The sequence below is a fragment of the Schistocerca serialis genome, chromosome 1 (assembly GCF_023864345.2).
Source record: "Schistocerca serialis cubense isolate TAMUIC-IGC-003099 chromosome 1, iqSchSeri2.2, whole genome shotgun sequence".
Lineage (NCBI taxonomy): Eukaryota > Metazoa > Arthropoda > Insecta > Orthoptera > Acrididae > Schistocerca > Schistocerca serialis.
The window spans coordinates 941,029,831-941,049,850 of NC_064638.1; positions in this window are offsets into that span (position 1 = coordinate 941,029,831).

Here is a 20,020-nt window from a genome sequence, read left to right on the forward strand (position 1 = left end):
AAACACAGTCTTATTATGCAGCGTAATTTCAAACAGTCTGAGTTCCGCACGCCAGCAGAATATTTTGAAGACATGATTCGAAAGAATCAGTTCCTTTCCAACCCTTATAGCCCGACTGAATTAATTCGCATTTGTTTAACTAAGCTGCCACAATCCATAAGACAAATTGCTTTAGCTGGAAGATGTAAAGACGACATCGAGACTTTTAAGACTTTGTTGCAAGAACTTGAGTATGACAACGACGACGGGACTTCTTGTAACTTTTTCAGTAACAGTAATTACAATAGATTTTCAGAGAAAAGGGATAGTGATCGGAACGGGCGTTATATGGGTAATTTTGAGAATGACAGACGTAACAGACAGGACAATAGATACCAGCCTTATGACAATAACAGACGTTCTAACAGAAATTACACAGACAATTATAATAACGGTAATTCGTACCGGAATGATCAATCATATGGAAACAGTAATCGGTATCATCAAGACAGAAATTATTCATACGGTAATAGAAATTCTTTCTACAGAAATAACCAGGGTAGTAGATACAACAATAATTTCAGAAGTGACAGTCGAAATTACACAAGAAGTAGTTACGCAGACAGACAGGAAAACAGAAATTTTAATAACAGACACAACCAAGAATTTGCATCTAACAGACAGGAAGGACCTAATTGGAATCCTCCACGTGACAGAACTTCAGAGAGACAAGTGCAAATCGTAGAAATTGATCCGCGAAATGACGCGAATAATCAAAGACGTGACGCAAACAATCGACAATGACTTGCAGCTTCGGCTTCTTGCAGCAATATAGACGGTTCAGAAAGTAATGACACTACGACTTTACACTATGTACGCCTGGAAGACATGAGAGACATTTTGCTAGACGAAAAGGAAAATAATGTAGACGCATTTTTACATCCTGTTATTGAAGTATGTGTGGGTAAGAATAAGTTCACTGCAGTTTTAGATTCTGGGAGCCCATTGAACGTCATTAGTGAATCAGTTTTTCGCATATGTGAAAGAACTATTGCCTGTCCTGTGTTACCTATTTCTAAAACTACAATTCGAGGAGCGATTTCTGGAAAAAGTGTGGAAGTTAAACAACAGACCAACTTAAATTTCATTTGTCAAGGATACGAATTTTCTGCTAATTTTATTATTGTTCCATTACTCAGTACACGAGTTATATTAGGTATGGACTTTCTTAACGCACATAAGGCAATTTTGAACTTTAAAGAAGGAAGTGTGAATTTGACTGTTGCCGGAATGCCGAAATGTTTGAAATTTTTCGAGTGTTTAGCAAGATCTGAATCAGATACAAAATGTTTAAGGTTTCATACTTCTGATGTTTTCGTTGAGCATTATGACGACAATGTGTTCATTCATGACAATTATGACGACTATGTGTTCATTCATGACAATGACAATAGATACAGGGACGCGATGGATGATATGATTAACAGCGAAGAATTAATTAATGAAAAGGTTAAGAAAGCTGAAGTACCAGATGACGTTGCAAGAGAAGAGCTGCACCAAATTTTGACTTCACATGCTACAGTATTTAGTCATCACACAGGAACCATAAAAGGCTTACAATATTTATTTAAAGTAAAAGAACACACACACACACCATTTCGGGGGAAGCCGTACGCTATTCCTTTTGGCTTACAGAGACAAGGTTAAGAGTGAACTTCAATACATGTTAGATGAAGGCATTATTGAGCCAGCAGTCAGTCCTTATACCAGTCCATTACACGTTGTTCTTAAAAAGGATGGGTCAATTCGTTTGGTTCTGGATTCCAGACAGATAAATAATATCATCATTCCTGAAACTGACCGCCCACAAAATTTAGATGAACTTCTTCAACATTTCCATGGAATTAAAGTTTTATCCACGATTGATATGCGCGCGAGTTTTTGGAAAATAGAACTCCACCCTGATTGTAGAAAATACACTGCCTTTTTAGCCTTTGGTAACTGTTACCAGTTTCGGAAATTACCGTTTGGACTTACTGTATCTTCAGCAGCATTCATTCGTAGCTTAAATGAAATTTTACCTGTTTATCTCCGTGACAATATTACTTCATATGTTGACGATATTCTTATTGCTAAACATTTTTGGAGTGAACACAACAAAATTTTGGATTCATTATTATTTATCTTTGCAAGAGTTGGCATTACTGTGAACTTGGAAAAATCTGAATTTGGTCGTTCACAGGTGAAATTTCTCGGTCACATTATTTCTACAGAATGTATTCTTCCTGATCCAGAGAAATTAGACGCTATTCGTAACTATGCTGTTCCTACCACAAAACGTGATGTTCGTAGTTTCCTTGGTGTCTGTAATTTTTTTAGACGCTTTGTTAAATTGGACGATTTGGCCACACCTCGTTTATGTGAACTATCTGGAAGGAAATCTAATTGGTGTTGGGATGAGGAAGCTCAATCAGAATTTGAACAACTTCGTGATGCTTTAGTTGCTGCTCCACTTCTTTCACATCCAGATTTATCTAAAGATTTTTGTTTGGCGACGGACTCATCATACAAAGGCCTAGGTGCACATTTATTTCAAGAGATAGAAGAAGACGGCGTTGTAGTACAGAAAACTATTGCATTTGGAAGTCGTGTTCTTTCTAAATCAGAAAAGAATTATTCGATTACGGAACTTGAAGCTTTGGCTGTTGTTTGGGCTTTTACAAAATTTCGCATATTTTTGTTTGGCAGACATACTAAGGTTTACACCGATCATCGAGCTCCGGAATTTCTTATGTCAACAAAATTAACTCATGGCAGATTGTCACGATGGGCATTGTACCTACAGGAATTTGATTTTAGTATTGTTTACATACAGGGTTCTTCAAATATTGTTGCTGATGCTTTATCACGTGCACCTATGGGTTTGAAACAAAGTTCTGAAGAGGACTGCAAGGAAAACAATTATTGTTTGATGTATATTCAAGGTGTTGCGTTTGAGAACTTTATTTCGTCTTCGCTCCAGGTCATCGCTAAGGAGCAAAATAAGGATCCAATCTGGAAGGACATTAAGGAGAAGTGGAGGAGAAAGTAAAGCGTAGCGATTAGACAGCATTATTTAGTTCGCAATGACATTCTTTTTAAACGAAAATCGGTCGACAACTCTGTTTGGTTAGTTTGTATTCCTAATGAGTGGGTTAATAAGCTGATTTGGTATACGCATTTCAGTTATGCACACTTTGGTCCCAGAAAATGCTTTCACAAATTACGGGAAAATTGCTACTTCAGTAATATGGAAAAATGTATTCGATCTCTTCTGGCCAAATGCAAATTATGTCAAAAGGCTAAGCCGCCAACAATTTCTCACAGAGCACCGTTGTTTCCTATCATTCCAGCGAAATTAAAGGAGATGGCTGCAGTTGATTTGTTCGGTCCAGTGGTTCGTTCTACTAATGGTTTTGCGTACATTTTCGTAGCAGTGGAGTTGACATCATAATATGTGTGTTTTACACCGTTACGCAAAGCAACAGCTCGTTCAGTATCTAACGTTTTCATCAAACATTTTCTTAAAGAAGTTGGTCATGTTGATAAGGTTATATCAGATAATGGATCACAGTTTCGTTCCAAAATTTGGCTTCATACTCTACGGCGTCGTAAAATTAAACAAATTTTCATTTCACTTTTTCACCCTCAATCTAACGCTTCAGAGAGATGGATGAAGGAAATCAATAAATTGTGTCGTCTTTATTGTCATCAGAATCACAGAACTTGGGATCAGTATCTTCATATTTTTCAAAACATTCTGAATGAACTTCCTAATGACTCAACTTCTTTACCGACAAATCGCATATCTGAAATCGTTCCTTTTCCGCCTTCACGGAAACTGCGGCATTCTGAAGTTGTGCACATGGCTCTACAAAATATTGCATCTGCAGCTGCTAGAAGAGAGAAATCAGCTAAGTGTCCTGGTCGTTTAAAAATCTTGTCAGTTGGTCAGAAGGTGTTAATTAAGTCTCATCGTTTGTCTCACAAAGGAAAAGGCTTGTGTCGGAAATTTTTTCTGCTTTATAACGGTCCATATAGAATTCGCAAAATTATACATGATAACACTGTTGAAGTAGAAACTCTTAAATCTCGGCGCTCTAAGGGAATACATCATATATCTAACGTTAAAATTTTTGTGGAATTACATACTTTAGAGAAACTCACAGCTACATGTAAACATGCAGAGAATACAAGGATACCGCACTGTGTTTTGGCGGCGGCACATACTCAAAGCAACAGTCACCTGCGCGCTGCAGAAGGCAGTCGTTGACCGCAAACAACTGCTTCCTACGTCACGCGCCTACAGCTGATCAAGCGCTCAGTGCGAATGCACTGACAGCCGTAAACAAATACACAGTCTAATTTCTCCAACTAAATTCAGTATAAAGCTATAGTGACTTGATGAATTATGTTATTAACGTTCAGTATTTTTCAGGATACGGTTCTATAAAATATTTAAGAACTTCAGGTAAATTCTGTGTGTCTCCGATGTTAAGAGGACTTGCTATCGAGAAAATTTCAGGAAGAATGTAATTTCGAAGTAGAAACTAATAAACTAAAAAAGGTAACTATCAATTGAGTTTATTTTTCAGGTAACATATTTCCACTTAGGTATGTACTTTAGACTAATTTGCTGCTCGCAATTACGTGATTCATACTTTGTGCTAAATTTTATGTTCTATGAAATTACTTGTGAAGCGACGTGCTTGCGTACGTTAACTGATTTTGACAATGATTATTAATGAACTGGGTTGTAACTTGTATATATTATGCCTCGCTTGGCTGCACTGCTTTTTCACTGATGTCATATTTTTTTTGTGCTTATTTATTTAAATTATAATTGTAACCTGATTAATTGTGCTGATGTGGTTATGTATGTAAGTTATACTTTGTGATTTATCTGCTTGCACCTTCATGTTTACTTATTAAGATTACATATGAACATTTATTTGCTTATGCTGATATGATGCTGATGACCTGTTTGTTGTGTAGGATAACATATTTGCTGCCTTGCTTATGGATTGTATATTTACACATTTCTGTTTTGTTGTCATAACTACTCTTTAATTTGGTATATAGAAATGCTGATATACTGTGTATGAACATAGAGTGTAGGTCACACTATTGTATTAATTATAGATTGTTCGCTTGGCAGAGCCTCGTTGTAAGAATTGTGCTGCATCCACTTGTTGACATTCTGTTCTCTACTGGTATATTTACTCGCTATTGCTTGTTTTGCTTACGCTCAGAGCCTTATATTTTTAAGATAAGAAAATGAACTGCTATAATTCGACATAAACGACATTAGTACAAGAAACTTCATAGAAGTCACATGAGCTGAGGTTTTATGGAAGCTGTATAAATTTATGCTAATAGGAAGGAAGCTAACGACATGACATACCAAAACTAGATTTAGACCATTGACAGTTATTACACTGCATTTTTCGTGAGCAATTGGAATAGGAAGTGACACTTGACACAAGAAATACTCCACATGTTTGCTTCTGTTTGCCATAATTCTTGAAGTGGTGTACACACTGTGAAACATTATGATCATTCACACTCCATAATCGTACTTAATTACTGAGAGTTATTCGAACTAAGTCTGTTAGAGGTCATGTATGCATTTCTTTTGTTTATAATTCATAATGAGTAGAAGATTTGGGTCAGATGGATTACACAGAGGTTGTGTGTTGACAATGTGTCTTCGGATTGTATGGGATGATGAGGTTTGCATTAGGATTTTATCTGTACTTGTTCGAGGAGACTGACAAGAGGAAAGAGTTGTTATGGAAGTGAAATGATATTGGTAATAAGGTTTATATGTATCGACGTATTGAAGAGGTATTATTGAGGTATTATTGAGATTGTGTGAAGTTGATGATTATTGGAGTTTTGGTGGACAAGAGGTAAGGTAAATGCTATTAATGATAAGGTTTATATGTATCAACGTAAGAGGTATTATTGAAGTATTGAGATTATGTGATGCTGATGATTATTGGAGTTTTGGTGGATAAGAGGTAAAGTAAGTGAAGTGCATTTTTTTTTTTTTGTTGATTACTGAGATTGTGTGAAGTTGATGATTATTGGAGTTTTGGTGGATAAGAGGTAAAGTAAGTGAGGTCCTTTTTTTTTTGTTGGTCTATATGGGACAAGGAGGATGAAGATAGCAGACTAGAACACTAAAGTAGAAAGAAGATTGTCTACACACACTTTGTTAAGTCAATAAGCAGTACATACTTTTTTTTTGGAGAGAGGAAGTAATTGCATATCTTGGCTCACTGACAGTTGTTCAGCAACCATACATTTTGATCTGGCTTGGCAAACATTGGTCTTGACATGATGAGTATGACGTTGACTAACTATTATTGACTGTTATACATTGCTGCCACTCCGACTTGATACACATGTCGAACATCAAATCTTGGACAGAGTTACATTTACGCAGTTAACACTATTCAATTACACAGTAGTACTTAATGTGGATGAAAGATGAGTGAGTGTGTTTTGTGTGTTTTCCTTTCCTAATCCCAAATAATTAGTCCCAACCTATCTCCTAAATATTATTTTACTTGTTTGTTGTGGCTTGCACTGACACCCATAAATATTATAGGTTTACTGATATTTGTGTATTTGTAATAGTTAATATGACAATTATCTGATAATATTTGTGTGTTTATTAGAATTTATATGTTTAGTGTGTAAAAGCATTTGTATGTGTATTCAAACTATTGTTCATGCCTGAACTGTCTGATTAGTGATGGTGAATATTATGAACTGTTACCTGCACTTGTTCAACATTGATGTGTGACACTTAGAAATGTTTAATTTCTGCTGATGAACTGTGTGATTAGTGATGGTGAATATTATGGACTGTTACCTGCACTTTTTCAACATAATGGGTGCCACTTAGAAATGATTAATTTCTGCTGATGAACTGTGTGATTAGGATAGTGAATATTATGGACTGTTACTTGTACTTTTTCTACATGATTGGTGCCACTAAGACATGTTTAATTTCTGCTTATAAACTCTGATGAACAGTGTGATCAGTGATAGTAAATATTATGGACTGATCTCTGCACCTGTTCAATTGCTGGGTGCCACTGATGGACTGCTTCTACTGAAATAATGTCACTTGTTGGTGTCTGCACCTGTTCAACATTACTGGGTGCCACTGATGAACTGCTTATACTGAAATAATGTCACTTGTTGGTGTCTGCACCTGTCAACATTACTGGGTGCCACTGATGGACTGCTTCTACTGAAAAGATGTCACCTGTTGGTGTCTGTACTTGCTCAACATTGCTGGGTGCAACTGATGGAACTGCTTTTATTGAAATGATGTCACTTGTTGGTGTCTGCACCTGTTCAACATTGCTGGGTGCCACTGATGGAACTGCTTCTACTGAACTAATGTCACTTGTTGGTGTCTGCACCTGCTCAACATTACTGGGTGCCACTGATGGACTGCTTCTACTGAATAACGTCACTTGTTGGTGTCTGCACTTGTTCAACACTACTGGGTGCCACTGTTAGAACTGTTTCTACTGAAATGATGTTACTTCTTGCTGTCTGCACCTACTCAACATTGCTGGGTGCCACTGATGGATTGCTTCTACTGAAATAATGTCACTTGTTGGTGTCTGCACCTGTTCAACAATGCTGGGTGCCACTGATGGACTACTTCTACTGAAAAGATGTCACCTGTTGGTGTCTGTACTTGCTCAACATTGCTGAGTGCCACTAATGGAACTGCTTCTGCTGAATGATGTCTCTTGTTGGTGTCTGCACCTGTTGACCATTGCTGGGTGCTACTGCTGGAACTAATCATTGAAAACATTTTATGTGAAGATTTGTATAAACTGATTTTTTGTGTATTATGTAAACTATTATGTAAAGTCACATGTATGAAAAGATGTTGTATTGCTTACTGGATTTCATATATTAGATTATTGAAAGGTCAGTGCAAAGCCAAAATTTTATCTAATTATGTGATATTTAAGTATTAATATTATCTTTTATTTTTCTCTGTATTTTTGTGGACGAATTTGGTGGTATTTTCACCACCAATGCTGGCAAAAATACCATCAAATTCTGGCCCGTGGAGGAGGGGCATATGAAAGGTGGCTACACTGAGCCACAGCGCCAGAGATTGCGCCAAAGAGTATTATTCAGCCGCCCTCACTGGCAGTGCTTGGGGAGAACTCGTAGTAGTCAGTGCTTGTTGAGAACTCGTGGTAGTAAGTGCTTGCTGAGATGTCGTAGTGGCGAGTCGGTGTGGAGAGGTTGTAATGTTTAGAGTGCTTTTCATCAATATAAACGAAGGTTAAAAAAAAAAAAAAATTCTTTTCTCTCTCATTATTTCAGTGTCCTGAATAATGCGTCATTACAGGTTCAGTCAACAAAGCATCTGGCGTGTGTTCTTGTATTAGAGTGTAATTCTGAGTTTCTTCCGCAATTATAGTATTTCTAATTTTTTTCTATCATGTCAGTGTAAATGGTATTTGAAATTTCTTGTCTTGTTGAAGAAGAACCGTGCCAGATGTGTACGTTGAGTCACACTCCCACACACAGAACAGTTACACTTGTGCTTTGGTTTCGTAGGTTTTATAGTTGCTGGGGACTTAATTAATTAATTGTGTTAACAGGAAATTTTCATTTCATTCTTTGTTGTTGTTCTATGCAGTCAGATTGCGTACTAAAACTAGTCAGGGCCAACCGTTTACGAGACACAGCGTAATCGGACATACAGCTACTAAAAATATTTGCATTTTATTTAATTAAGCCCCCATGCAAATGGCAGCATCAACGGAATAATGAAGCGTCACGGGATACATAGGGAGGAAGCACTGAATAGAGAGGCTTGGCAGAAGAAAACAGGAATTTAGCAAAATGTTGTTTAATTGATCTCTGTATAAATTAATACTGTAGTAATAATAATAATAATAGTAATTTTGTTAGATAAATATTTCCAATCCCCCTCCTCCTTGACTGTGATTAATGTTTTCGGCATGTTTCCCTTGGTTGTCAGGCAAAGAATCGCGACTCAGTTATAGAACAGGCTGGATCTCAAACAGGCCGCTCTACTCCTTGGAGTAGAGAATGCAAAGTGAGAGAAGAAACTGACTTTCATGCAGGTATCATAACTGTTGTGAAACAGTAGAATAATAATTTATCTCTGTACATGCGCAGTGACGCTAAGGGTTTTATTGACCAGTTGTAGTAATAATAGTAACTCTGATTACTTACTGTGGAGAATTAGAGAAATCATTGAATGCAAGCAGCACTCTCCGTAAAAATAAACCGGAGTGGCGGCTCAGTATTTCTATACTAACATCACAACATCGGTCACTGTTGAATGGAGTTCATTAGTACTCAACACGTCTGGGATCTGTAAGATTTCTACAAAAGCGAATACATAATAAGGCTGGTGAAGGAACGTTTGTCGGATGCTCTATTTATGGGTGTGGTGCGGAGCAAAATTAGTGCTGGAAATAAATAAGAAAGACGATTACGGTTCAACATCGATGACGAGGTCAGTAGCAACGGGGTCCATGTGCGGACTTGGAAAGGAACTATTCCAGTATTCATCTTTAGCGATTTCGTGAAACAACGGAATACCTGCATTTGGTCGGGCAAGGGTACGAGCTGCCACACTCCCAAATGTAAGTCCGGTGTCTTACTACTGCAATACCTCCCTCGTTTAGTGGTGCCAGTAGTAGCTACAATTACAACAGCAAAACACACTCCAGACAGCCGAAGCTGTGGTAAAATTTTTCTTTGTTCCTTCTCATGAATTCTCCACTATTTGGAATTTTAGATGATATTTGGTTTCGTTTCCATCCGATACTTTTATGTTTGTGCGTCACTTCTTCCACGAAAACGCGACCACCAACGTAGCTCCCTGTTACCAATATACCTTTACCCCCATTCTGACATTTACTTCGTCAATATTGTGTGTTTTTACGTAAATTACGGAACAAGTAATTCCCTTCAGGTTGAGCTCTGAGCAACCAGTTTGGCATAAGATTTCCTCCTAAATATGTAATTTTCCAATAAGCTTTATCCTCACATGTGATTCGTAAGAGGAACAAAATGAAGGATTTCAGCTCTCTGATGGAACATAAAAAAAGATATGTTTCTTCAAGGTTCATTCGCTGCGTTATCTTAACTCATATAAATAGCATGTTAAGGTGACTATCCTGTCTCGGTGATCTGCGATTTTCCACTCAATACTATATTTCTCAGTCATACTACTTGGGCACACGGTAAGAGAGAATCGCCTGCGCACATCTTTGTCTTGCATTACCAAGGAAACCAATTCGCTTCAGATATAACCATTACACGTTCATTTGTTAGAGTGGATAGTTTATGTCCTCGCGGCTATATCTGTTGTACTTCCCTCTTATTAACGAACGAAACTGTTGTCTTTTGATACCGACAGTCTTTTTTTGAACAGTGCCAAATAAACTCAGCCCTTTCGCGATATAAGTTGCGATTATTCCACCGAACATAAAATGAAGCCCCGATCGATGGGAGGTCCGCAGTCATATTTGTGAATCACTCCCAATAAATTTCCGGATATAAATGACGCCCCTGTAACACTCGTGACAACACCAGCACAATGTGCATGAGCAACTCGTTGGTTCGCTTAATCGCGATCTAAAAAGCCACAATTTCTCAAAATCAGCTCTTCGAAGTAGAGGTATACGGCCGAAGAGCAGTAGCGAAATACAGATGAATACGTACAATATCTCATCAAATGTATTCACAGACCTGTTAGTGGAGATTAATATGAGGTCGATCACTCTTCGCCTTTATGACACCTTGAACTGTGTTGGGCACATTTTCAATGAGATGTCTGAACTTCCGGAAAGGAATGGTAGCCCATTCTTTCTCAACAGCAGAATCTATAGATTGTATTGATGTTGGAAGCTGCGGTCTAGAGCGAAGTCGATTATTTCACAACTACTTCCATGGTGCTTTTTGCCGGAAACGAGTTCAACAAGAAGAGAACAGTATCGACATAAGTCGTAGGCCTCATGAGAGGCAGACAAATCAGCAACATCTGTTTGCGAAGAATATCATCCACGGTGCATTCTTGCTTCTCTCTCTCTCTCTCTCTCTCTCTCTCTCTCTCTCTCTCTCTCTCTTTACTGGGTGTATTCAGATCTCTGTCTTCCTCTATAGTTCTCATCACAACTACTTCCATGGTGCTTTTTGTCGGAAACGAGTTCAACAAAAAGAGAACAGTATCGACATAAGTTGTAGGCCTCATGAGAGGCAGACAAATCAGCAACATCTGTTTGCGAAGAATATCATCCACGGTGCATTCTTGCTTCTCTTTCTTTCTCTCTCTCTCTCTCTCTCTTTACTGGGTGTATTCAGATCTCTGTCTTCCTCTATAGTTCTTATCCTCTACGTCTCCCTCTAGTATCATGGAAGCTATTCTATGATAAATTAACAGATGCCCTATCATCCTGTCCCTTCTTGTCAGTGTTTATCATAACATGTTGAAATGGCTCTAAGCACTATGGGACTTAACATCTGAGTTCATCAGTCCCCTAGACTTAGAACTACTTAAACCAAACTAACCTAAGGACATCACCCATATCCATGCCCGAGGCAGGATTCGAACCTGCGACCGTAGCAGCAGCGCGGTTCTGAACTGAAGCGCCTAGAACCGCTCTGTCACAACGGCCGGCCATATATTCCTATCCTGGACGATTCTGTGGAGAACGCCCTCATTCCTTACCTTATCATCCCACCTAATTTTCAACATTCGTCTGAAGCACCACACTAAAATGCTTCGACTCTCTTCTGTTCCGGTTTTCCCACTATATATGTTTCGTTACCATACAAATGTACATCCTCAGATTCAAGCCTATGTTTGATACAAGTAGACTTCTCTTAGCCACGAATTCCCTTTTTGCGTGCTAGTCTGCTTTTTGTGTCCTCCTTGCTGCGTCTATCATGGATCATTTCGCTGCCTAGGTAGCAGAATTTCTTCGTATATTTCTTGAGCCCCAATTCTGATGTTAAGTTTCTCGCTGTTCTGATTTCTGCTACTTCTCATTATTTTCGTCTTTCTTGAATATTCTATACTCAGCAGACTGTTAATATCATTCAACAGATCCTGTCATTTTTCGCCGCGCTGAGTGGCCGCGCGGCTTGAGGCGTCATGTCACCGACTGCGCTGCCTGTCCCGCCGGAGGTTCGAGTCCTGCCTCGGGCATGGGTGTGTGTGTGGCGTTCTTAGCATAAGTTAGTTTAAGCAGTGTGTAAGTCTAGGGACCGATAACCTACGCAGTTTGGTCCCATAGGAATTCACACACATTTTGTAATTCTTCTTCACTTTCACTGAGGATAGCTATGTCATCAGCGAATCTTATCATTGATATCCTTTCATCCTTAAATTTCAATCGTACTCTTGAACCTTTGTTTCATTTCCACTATTGCTTCTTCGATGTATAGATTGAACAGTGTGGGCGAAAGACTACTTCTCTGTCTTACACCCTTTTCAATCCTAGCACTTCGTTCTCGATTTTCCAGTCTTATTGTTCCTTGTTGGTTCTTGATCATATTGTATACTGATGAGCCGAAACATGACCATTACCCAAAGCGAGGTTGTATGCTGCCTGGTGGCGCTGAGGGCACGTGACGCGGTAAGAAAAGTATATGAATGGAGCAGAGACGAATGAGGAATCATTCTAGCAACGATAAGTGGTAATACGGAAATCCGCCGACTTAAGCGACATTGACAAAATCTAAATTGTTGTGACCCAGTGCCTGGGAGCGAGCATCTCGGAAACGGCGAAGCTGGTCGGCTGTTCGAATGCTACTGTGGCGACAATCTATGGAAAGTGGTTGAAGAATCCTGAAACCACGAGTAGGCGACAGGAAACTGGAAGTCCGTATCCTATCACAGATCGTAGGGATCAGAGGCTTTCCCGCTGTCTAAAGCAGGAAAGGCGCCGATCGGTGGCAGACCTAACGACAGAATACAGTGCTGACGCGACACGAGTGTTTTGGAGCACACCGTTCAGCGCACAGTGTTGAGCATGGAGTTCCCCAGCAGCAGAGGACACATACGTCTTCCCATGTTGACCCAACAACATTGTCAATTATCATTACAGTGGACTCTGGATCATCGAGACTGGACCGTGGATCAATGGAATCTTGTCGTGTGATCGGATGAATCCCATTTGTTGCAGTTGTTGTTGTTGTTGTTTTTGTGGCCTTCAGTCCAGAGACTGGTTTGATGCATCTCTCCGTGCTATTCTACCCTGTGCAAGCATCTTCATCTCCCAGTACCTACAGCAACCTACATCCTTCTGAATCTGCTTAGTGTATTCATGTCTTTGTCTCCCTCTACGGTTTTTACCCTCCAATCTGCCCTCCAATACTAAATTGGTGATCCCTTGATGCCTCAGAACATGTGCTACCAACCGATCCCTTCTTCTGGTCAAGTTGTGCCACAAATTTCTCTTCTCCCCAATTCTAGTCAATACCTCCTCATTAGTTATGTGATCTACCGATCTAACCTTCAGCATTCTTCTGTAGCACCACATTTCGAAAGCTTCTATTTTATGATTGTCTAGACTGTCTTTCGTCCATGTTTCACTTCCATACGTGGCTACACTCCGTACAAATACTTTCAGAGAAGACTTCCTGACACTTAAATTTATACACCATGTTAACAAATTTCTCTTCTTCAGAAACACTTTCCTTGCCATTGCCTGTCTACATTTTATATCCTCTCTACTTAAACCATCATCAGTTATTTTGCTCCCCAAATAGCAAAACGACTTAACTACTTTAAATGTCTCCTTTCCTAATCTAATTCCCTCAGCATCACCCTACTTAATTCGACTACATTCCGTTATCCTCATTTTGCTTTTGTTGATGTTCGTCTTATATCCTCCTTTCAAGACACTGTCCATTCCATTCAACTGCTCTTCCAGGTCGTTTGCTGTCTCTGACAGAATTACAATGTCATCGGCGAACCTCAAAGTTTTTAGTTCTTCTCCAAGGAATTTAATACCTACTCTGAATTTTTCTTTTGTTTCCTTTACTGCTTTCTCAATAAACAGATTGAATAACATCGGGGATAGGCTACATCCCTGTCTCACTCCCTTCCCAACCACTGCTTCCCTTTCATGTCCCTCGACTCTTATAATTGCCATCTGGTTTCTGTACAAATTGTAAATAGCCTTTCGCTCTCTGTATTTTACCCCTTCCACCTTCAGAATTCGAAAGAGAGTATTCCAGTCAACATTGTCAAAAGCTTTCTCTAAGTCTACAAATGCTAGAAGCGTAGGTTTGCCTTTCCTTAATCTATCCTCCAAGATAAGTGGTAGGGTCCCTATTGCCTCACGTGCTCCCATATTTCACCGGAATCCAAACTGATTTTACCCGAGGTCGGCTTCTACCAGTTTTTCCATTCGTCTGTAAGGAATTTGTGTTAGTATTTGGAGCCGTGACTTATTAAACAGATAGTTCGGTAATTTCCACATCTGTCAACACCTGCTTTCTTTGGGATTGCAATTATTATATTCTTCTTGAAGCCTGAGGGTATTTCGCCTGTCTCATACATTTTGCTCACCAGATAGTAGAGTTTTGTCAGGACTGGCTCTCCCAAGGCTGTCAGTAGTTCTAATGGAATGTTGTGTACTCCCGGGGCCTTGGTCTGACTCAGGTCTTTCAATGCTCTATGAAACTCTTCACACAGTATCATATCTCCCATTTCATCTTCATCTACATCCTCTTCCATTTGCATAATATTGTTCTCAAGTACATCGCCCTTGTATAGACGCTCTATATTCTCCGTCCACCTTTCTGCTTACCCCTCTTTGTTTAGAACTGGATTCCCAACTGAGCTCTTGATATTCATACAAGTGGTTCTCTTTTCTGCAAAGGTCTCTCTAATTCTCCTGTTTGTTGTTAAACTAGGTCAATGTTCGTGTCCAGATACGCCATCATCCAGTGTAATGGCTGCTCGAAACATGCAGCGTGCCACGGTAGCAGGTCGATGGGAGCAATGTTATGCTATGGGGGACATTAACTTGGGTTTCCCTGGGGTCTGAGGTAGTAATAGAAGACACCATGACAGCTGTTGACTACGTGAACGTAATTAGGAGCCACCTGTAAGCCCTTACGCTTCATGTCTTCCTCAACAGCGATGGCAGCTTCCAGTAGGATAATTGTCCGTACCTGGAGGACAAAATCTTGCTGCAGTGGTTTGAGGAGCATGGTAATGAACTCACGTTGATGTCTTGCCCATCGGCTTATCTGGATCCTATGAGGCCCAGCTGGGACACTATCGGGTGCCAGCTCCGCACCCACAAATCAACCGCACGTAAATTGCGCGAAGTGTGTGACCTGTGCGTAGGCATCTGGTGCCACTAACGTCTGAAAACCTGTGAAGGACTTGTCGAATCCATGGCACCCACAATCACTGCTGAACTGCGTTCCAGAAATGAACCAACATGCTTTTAAGTGCGTGGTCATAACGTTTTGGCTGATCACATCTACATCTTCATCTACGTGATCACTCTGCTATTTACAATAAAGTGCCTGGCAGAGGGTTCAATGAACACCTTCAAGCTGTCTCTCCACCGTTCCACTCTCGAACGGCACGCGGGAAAACGAGCACTTAAATTTTTCTGTGTGAGCCCCGATTTCTCTTATTTTATCGTGATGATTATTTCTCCCTATGTAGGCGGGTGGCAACAGAATGTTTTCGCAATCGGAGGAGAAAACTGGTGATTGAAATTTCATGAGAAGATCCCGTCGCAACAAAAAACGCCTCTGTTTTAATGATTACGACTCCAATTCACGTATCATGTCATCTGTGACACTATCTCTCCTATTTCGCTATAATACAAAATGAGCTACCCTTCTTTGTACTTTTTCGATGTCATCCGTCAGTCCCGCCTGATGCGGATCCCACACCGCACAGCAATGCTCCACAATAGGGCGGACAATCGTGGTGTAAGCAGTCTCTTTAGTAGACCTGTTGCACCTTCTAAGTGTTTTGCCAATGAATCGCAGTCTTTAGTTTGCTCTACTCACAATATTATCTATGTGATGGTTCCAATTTAGGTTATTTGTAATTGTAATCCATAAGTATTTAGCTGAATTTACAGCCTTCAGTGTATATTACCCGTCTTTCCCTGTAGCATACCCCCACTCAGAATTTCTGAACATCTTGCATCATTTGACATTGTCGAAAGCTTTTCCAGATCGACAAATCCTATGAACTTATCATCATTTTTCTTCATTCTTGCTTCCATTATCGGCCGCAACGTCGGAACTGCCGTCTGGTGCCTTTACGCTTCCTAAGGCCAGACTGACCCTCATCTAACTGATTTTAAATTTTCTTTTCCGTTCTTCTGTGTATTTGTCAGCAACTTGGATGCATGAGCTGTTAAAATGGCTGTGCGATAATTCTCGCACTTGTCGGCTCTTGCTGTCTACGGAATTGTGTGGATGATGTTTTTCCGAAAGTCAGATGGCATATCGCCAGACTCACACATCCTACCTACCAAAGTAAACAATCGTTTTGTTGCCATTCCTCGTCATACCGTAGCACACGTGTATTTATTTTGTCGATTGTTCATTAGCTATTCAGACAAAAGTGTGCGGCCACGTGAACATGTCTCAGTCACACGAGTTCTCGCTACAAGGTGGCAAAAAGAATGAGTCAGCTATAGGAATACAACCTGATTTTTTATTTAGCATAACTTATATAAATTTTGGTGACAGATCTCAGTATTACCTTTAAGAGAAAAGAACAAACGATGCAAACATGTAAAGTGTCCTTTCGATGCATGGACTGACATTCAAACAATTTGTTATAGGCGACTATTGCCACTCATTGAGCTATCCCTTCAGAATTCCCGACTCATCTGTTTCACAACTAATTCCCGGACTTACTAAACCTTTGTATGAAGTCTTCCGAGACAACTGTACTGTAAGTTCTCTGTGTACATCTGAAATTTCCATGCGTTCCTTTTTTTTCGTCTTCAGCATCACCAATTTCTTGTGTTTAATTTTTTTTATTTTGGATTAATTTTGCATCCCAGATTGTGAATATTTCTGCTTACGCCTCCAACAATTGTCTCTAGAGATTCTTTAACAGCTTAAAATGCTCCGCACTGTCGTTTCCCGTACCAACCCTAGTTTAATGGTCTATTTTAGAACAAGGGGCGCGACACAAGTTCAATCAAATGGTATATTTTCTCATTGTCCCATACAAAACTCATAACTATGTTTTCAAATCTCCACGAAATATCCGCGAAGTGTCCGCAGAGCGCAAGACTTGACAGCTCTGAGAGATGAGAAACACACAAAGCTTGCCATGACCAGAATGCTGGAATGTTGTGTGCTGTACGCTTGTCTCTAGCTTTGTCGGTCTAGCTATGGCTCCAGGCTGTCTCCGCTATGGAGCTACCGGTGGCGTTTGCACTTGTAAAGCTCTCAGAGTGTTCTAGCGAGAGCATCTCAATTGGAAAAATGTAGTAAAGAGTGCCTTTATTTTTGGCCCTAGCCAGTCGGCACACCACTAGCAATACAGAGAGAGATGCTCAAGACAACACTTTAGACTTGTGCTGTCTCGCTCGATGATTATAAAATTAACCAACACGTTTTAGAAATGAAAAGTAGATTCAGAACACTGAAATTCTTCGCCCTCGCTACGAACTTCCCACTGTTAAATAACTATTCACAATTCCAAAAGGAAGACATGCAAAGCGTTATAAGTAACAGAAGAAAGAAAGTATTTCCGTAAAATAACATTTTCCCATCCATCCACCCAAGCTTTCCTGGTATTAGAAACGTAACACTGTCTCACGTTAGCATAATTATGGATTACTTCTTTAACTCAGCTTAAAATTTATTATCTGTTAACGTGGAAGAGTATCACAAGATTCTCACTGTATATTATACTATGCTCCGCCTCGTGCTGAGTAATTCCCCGTCTGTTTCTTAACATGAACCTCAAATCACTCACACTTCGCTTGTCATATCGAAGTTAAATGTATGTTGAAGGCAGCAATAAGTGAAATAATGCTGAACGGTAATGTGGTGGGAACAGAGAAGCAAGCTATCTACTGGAATGCTATTTATATTTGCTTTATGGAATCTGCCAACGGCCTTGCCGCAGCCGTAACATCGGTTTCGGTCAGATCACCGAATTTTTGCGCTGTCAAGCTTGGCTAACACTTGGATGGGTGTCCGACCATATGTGCAGAGAGCTGTTGACAAACGGGGTGCACTCACCCTTTGGGAGTCTAGCTGAGGAGCTACTTGACTGAGAAGTAGCGGCTCCGGTCACGAAACTGACAATGGACGGAAGAGCGGTGCGTTGACATGTCCCTCCGCATTCGTATTCAGTGACGCCTGTCGGCTGAGGATGAGACGGCGGTCGGTCGATACCGTTGGACCTTCTGAGGCCTGTTCGGACGGAGGGTTTGTGGCATTTACTCAGCTGCTATACAGATGTTCAGTATAGATTCTGGGTACCTATTAAATAAAACAGTCGTTGCCATCAAATATTGCTTGACCTACCCATTGACTGATCGACTGATTTCTTCAGAATTAATAGACTAAATGAGCCAGTCGCGCAACTGCAAGATAAGTATTAGGGTTAACTCAAAGTAACTTAAGCAGCACCGAATTACATTATTCAGCAGTAAATGATTTGAATTTTGTAAGCAGAGGATAAGCCCCACATCAAAAAGTAGCGCACATTCAAAATTTTAGTTTTTCGGTTGTGGGGCAGACTGAAAGAGTGAAATTACAGCTTAAATGCATATTAACCAGCATCTCATTTGTTCTTAAGTTGATTAGCAAATAAATCTTTACTTAACGAGCAAATAAATGAATTGACTTGCATATATTTGCACAACAGTTAACGCTGTAGACTGTATCCTACAGAAGAAACATTATAATGTATGGAATGAATTACCAGCAGGGACGATAGGATTCAGTTATACTCGCACTGAACGTTTATTTTGTCATAAACAGTTACAAAAGCACTACACATTTATATAAAAATATAATGGCTGCTGATGAATGTCTTAAATAATAAAGCGAGTGCAACAAATACACGATACATTGCCTGATGAGCTTGTAAATCATTGTTGTTGTTGTTTTGGTCTTCATTCCAGAGACTGGTTTGATGCAGCTCTCCATTCTACTCTATCCTGTGCAAGCCTCTTCATTCCCAGTACCTACTGCAACCTACATCCATCTGAATCTGTTTAGTGTATTCATCGCTTGGTCTCCCTCTACGATTTTTACCCTACACGCTGCCCTCCAATATCAAATTGGTGATCCCTTGATGCCTCAGAATATGCCCTACCAGCCGATCCCTTCGTCTAGTCAAGTTGTGCCACAAATTTCTCTTCTCTCCAATTCTATTCAATACCTCCTCATTAGTTATGTGATCTACCGATCTAACCTTCAGCATTCTTCTGTAGCATCACATTTCGAAAGCTTCTATTTTATGATTGTCTAGACTGTCTTTCGTAGCACCACATTTCGAAAGCTTCTATTCTCCTCTTGTCTAAACTATTTATCGTCCACGTTTACCCTCCATACAAGGCTACACTCCATACAAATACTTTCAGAAACGACTTCCTGACACTTAAATCTATACTCGATGTTAACAAATTTCTCTTCTTCAGAAACGCTTTCCTTGCCATTGCAAGTCTACATTTTATATCCTCTCTACTTCGACCATCATCAGTTATTTTGCTCCCCAAATAGCAAAACTACTTTACTACTTTAAGCGTCTCAGGCCGGCCGGAGTGGCCGTGCGGTTCTAGGAGCTACAGTTTGGAACGGCGTGACCGCTACGGTCGCAGGTTCGAATCCTGCCTCGGGCATGGATGTGTGTGATGTCCTTAGGTTAGTTAGTTATAAGTAGTTCTAAGTTCTAGGGGACTGATGACCACGGCAGTTAAGTCCCATAGTGCTCAGAGCCATTTGA